Below are 4,644 nucleotides of genomic sequence, written 5' to 3'. Positions count from 1 at the left end.
GGAAGGTTTTATGTGGAGGAATGTTAGGATCTACTTAATTTTAGAAAGATTACTCTGGTTGCTATGTTTAGAAAATAGTATAAAGAATAAGAATGGAAAGAGGGACAGTAGTGAGAATGCTACTAGAATAATTAAGATGAAAAATAGTGGCAGCTTGGTTTAGTATAGAATTAGTGGAAGAAGTGTAGGAGATGATTAAATTGTAGGTATTCTGAAGATATGTGAAATATATTTTTCCTAATAGGCTGGATGTGGGATGTGAGAGAGTTGATGATAGCTCCGAATCTGGGGCCTGAGAAATGTGAAAGATGGTGCTGAGATGGGGAAACCTGTGTGAAAAACAGATTTGGGGGAAAGATAAAGACCGTGGTTTGGTACAGGCTATATCTGAGATGCCATTATTTGTCCAAGAGCATATATAACTTTTAACTTGAGAGAAGGTCTGGGATGGAGATACGTATTTTGGAGTCACCGGTGTATAGTTACATTTAAAGCTGTAAGACTAGACAGGATCACTAAATAAGTAATAGAACATTCAAGAAATGAACTCTGAGGTACTCCTACCCTTGGAAGTTTGGTAAGACAAGGAGGATTTGGCTAAGGAGACTGAAGAGAGATGACCATTTCTAGTTCCTTCCAAGAAGTTTGCTGAATATAGACCTCAGTTTCTTGTCATGTGAGCATCTCCATGGAGTAGCTCACAACTTGGCAGTGGGCTTTACTAAGGCTAGCAAGGGAAAGAATCTGCTAGCAAAATAGAAGTTATAATCTTCTATAACATACCATGGAAGTGACATCATATCACCTTGGTCATACTCTATTGGCTAAAGCAAGCCACAAATTCCACCCACACTCAAAGGAAGCAGATTATGTAAAGACATGAATATCAAGAGGTGGGATCAGTAGGGGTCATCTTAGAGTCTGCCACAACCATCATCACCTTTAAAAAACTCAGAAATAATTATTTTGAAATAACCATGAAAATAATGCTAGAATAGCATGGTGTCATGGGAGCAAAGTAAAGACACTGAAAGGAGAGGCAACCAACCGTGTCAGATGCTGCTGATAGGGCAAATAAGATGAGGAGTGTGACAATGATTGGATCTATTTTTATTTATTTTTTTCCATTTTTAATTAACATATAATGTATTATTAGCCCCAGGGGTACAGGTCTGTGAATCACCAGGTTACATACTTCATAGCCATCACCATAGCACATACCTTCCCCAATGTCCATAACCCCACCACCCTCTCCCAACCCCCCTCCCCCCAGCAACCCTCAGTTTGTTTTGTGAGATTAAGAGTCTCTGGTGGTTTGTCTCCCTCCCGATCCCATCTTGTTTCACTTATTCTTTTCCTACCCCCCATGTTGCCTCTCAACTTCCTCATATCAGAGAGACAGTGATTGGCTTTAAATACATGAAGGTTATTTGTGACATTTACTACTACAGTTTTGGTGTAATGGTGGGGTTGAGGTTCCAATTGGAATGAGCCCAAGAAAGTATGGGAGGAGAGGAACTGGAGGTCTCAAATGCAGTCAAGTCTTTCAAAGCACTTTGGGGTTAAGAGTACCAGAGAAGAGGGGCAGTAGCTACAACAGGTGTAGGACAGAAGTGTTTTAATAAAGTAGGAGAAATTATAGCATGTTTGTATGCTGATGGGAAAAATCCAACAGAGAAGGAAATTAGAATGATTCTGGAAAGTGGGGGTAATTGAAAGAGTGATGTTATTTTCTTTCTTTAACTTAAAGAAATAACACACTTTATTTTAAAAAATTCCAAGTATGCTTCAAATGAAAAGAGTCCATTTAGTAAGCTCCCACAGAGTTCCAATCATTGTACAGAACATCAAAACACTTGTTTGTATTCTTTTAGAGCAAAATTGCCTATTCTGTCATGCTCATTTTTGAGCGGCATGGACATTTTAGTTCCATTGTCATAAAATGACCAGTTCTTCAAGAGTTGCTCAAGAAACAAGTTTCTGGTCCACAGAATTAGATCATGAAGGAGGTGTCTTTGCCAGTTGTTATACTTAATGTCCTCTCCCTCTGAAACCACCACCACCCCTTCCTCCTTTGAAGCCTCCACTTCCACGTCCTCTTTCTCCTCTGTCATCTTCTGCTCTTCCCTCTCCTTGGCCTCCCCTGCTACCACTTGTTGGGGTTCCCTTCTCACCTGGAGGTTGGGATAAAAACCCCTGCAATGGTATCAGTTTATTTGGGTCTGTATAGAACTTCTGCAGTTTTTTTTAAAGGAAGATGCCTTCATATTTTCTGACAATTTCACAGAAAAACAAAAATCTCTAAGTTGTCCGCATATTTCCTCCAACTTACCAAGTTGTTCTTTGTTCTCTAAATCAACTGGAGCATTGAAATAAGACACCTTCTTTTCATCTGTAGTACAACTACAGACTGTGTCATCTTCACAGGGATGTAGGAACTCTCCTAATAAAACTACATGTTCCAGAGGTCCTAGGTGTTGGCCTTTGTTAAAACCTCCACGGCCATGAAAGAGTGATGCTATTTTCAAAGTTAGGGTCTTGGGGAAAAGTGGAGGAGATAACTTTAGTACAGAGTGTGAACAATATGCCAATATCAACAGGAAGAAAGGCCTAACATATGTGTATATTTCTGGGAAGGGACATGATATATATTGTGATAGCTTGTAAGGTTGTTTCTGAACTTCTTTCTTTATCTGTTAATCTCTCTCTCCTCCTTTTTTTTTTTCCCCAAGCAATGTCATCAGCTGAGAGTAAAGTTGGAAAAGAAATTGTCGGATATCTGAAATGGAAGGATAATGCAGAAAATAGGTTTCAATGACGATGAGGGAAGGAGTGAATTACAGAAATATATTACAATTGCCTGGCAGCCTTCAGAGCCTTGCCTAACCTTAAGAGGTTTAGAATGGCAATACTTCTGGGTTTCCAGAAGTAGAGGAAAACCAATTATATTAATGTCTATAATATGGATGGACTGTGCAATTTAAGCTAGGTGGAAATGAGTGAAAACTTACTAAGGGTAACAAGGTGGGGAGAGGATAATTGGAGTTGGGGTACTGGCAGAAATGAAATGTAAATATAGAACACAGTAGACAGAATGAGATGTTTGAAGCTGAAACTAGGGAGTGGTTGCATCTTTTGTTATGACAGGGTCTAGCATATACCCATGGGAGTAGGGGGATAAGATAAGGTGAAAAACAAGAACATTTGGGAAGAGGAGGTCAAATGAAATTTCAGGGTCTTCGAAGCATTACACATGCGAATAATAAAATTACCAAGAATTATGGTTGAGGTAGTATTAGAGTGTGACAATGAGCTAAGAGAGAAAATCTCCAGAAAAGCCTGGAGGGCTTGGCCATTTTTAAGGTCCTTACAAAGATAGGGTGTTGACCACTCCCTGTTGTAGCCATTTATAGATTTTCGAAGCAAGGAGGTTTAGGGAGGGAAGAAGGAGAATATAATTAAAACAGCATATAGATAGTTTTGGTGGGGGGACTTGGCCATTTTCAAGGTCATTACAAAGACAGAATATTGACTGTTAATCTGATATCATCGTCCTCTAAATACCTGAAGCCAATATGGCTAATTTTAATCACTGTAATATTTGTTCAGATAATCAATTAATTGTTTAGTAGTCACCTGTGGCTGACCTGGAAGTAGATCATTAAGCGTGGCGTTTCTTCTCAAAGTAGAAATATAAAAATGAAAACTGGAATCATGATTTTAGCTTAACTTGACAATCCAAGAGAAAGTGATTCAATTAAGATCATAGTGTTAATAAGTACAGAGCCAACAATAGAACACAACTGAGTTAAGATGGACAGATTTAGCCACAAAGGAAAATAGAACAAAACAAAAGCGACAACGGCAGCAATAACAACAAACAAAAAAGAAAACGGGACGGTCTGTTAAATTTGGATTTCACACAAACAATACATTTTTTTGGTAGTAATATGTCTCAAATATTGCCACAAAATATTCTCAAATATTGTCACACAACATACTTAATGTGTTGACAACGCTGTCCTCAGTAAGTCAGTTCACTGGTTGTCTCTGTCTCTGTCCCTGTTGCTATAGAGCCTCATTGTGTAAGTGACAAGGGGGAGTGTGTGTGTATTGGGGGAGGGTCATGATAAGAAGCCATGGTTTGTATTTTCTTTGTGCTTAAGCTTAATACCTTTAGAGTATTTTATGAGAGTTGAAGGCAATTACAGCTAAAAGAGAAGCCAAACAGATGTTACCAGTAAAGTATTTGTTTAAAGGCAGCATTGTCACCCCAAGAATGCATCTTTCTTATACAGGCTGCTCCTTGATTCTCTTTCTGATGTCTAACAATTCAGGAACTTCTCACCAAGAATAGTTGCAATTTCTTGGGAGAGGAGAAGTTTTGTTGGAAGGTTAGTCAAGTATACTCATCTTTACCATTTTTCTTGCCATGTTTTTTGTACTGTTTAGAATCATGTTATTAGCACAAAGAAATACTATATAAACAAAGACAGTAAATGTGCACTAACCAACATATATTTTCTACGAAACCTTTTTCCAAAACTATTGCTTGATCTCTTTCAGTGACAGGACCTTTCTAATTATTTCTAAATGACTTACCACATCATTACAGATTACAGCTCTCTCCTGGACAAAATCAAT

The 4,644-nt window shown here is 38.3% G+C and overlaps 1 pseudogene; it reads right to left on the bottom strand.

Moving 5' to 3' along the window:
* Positions 1-2,031: 2,031 nt before the first annotated feature.
* LOC116860562 lies at positions 2,032-4,434 on the bottom strand (annotated as a pseudogene).
* Positions 4,435-4,644: the final 210 nt, after the last annotated feature.

This window comes from Lontra canadensis, unplaced genomic scaffold (genome assembly GCF_010015895.1).
Source record: "Lontra canadensis isolate GAN:19392208 unplaced genomic scaffold, GSC_riverotter_1.0 scaffold178, whole genome shotgun sequence".
NCBI lineage: Eukaryota > Metazoa > Chordata > Mammalia > Carnivora > Mustelidae > Lontra > Lontra canadensis.
The sequence above is the reverse complement of the archived record's forward strand: the minus strand, read 5'-3'. Positions and strand labels throughout refer to the sequence as shown.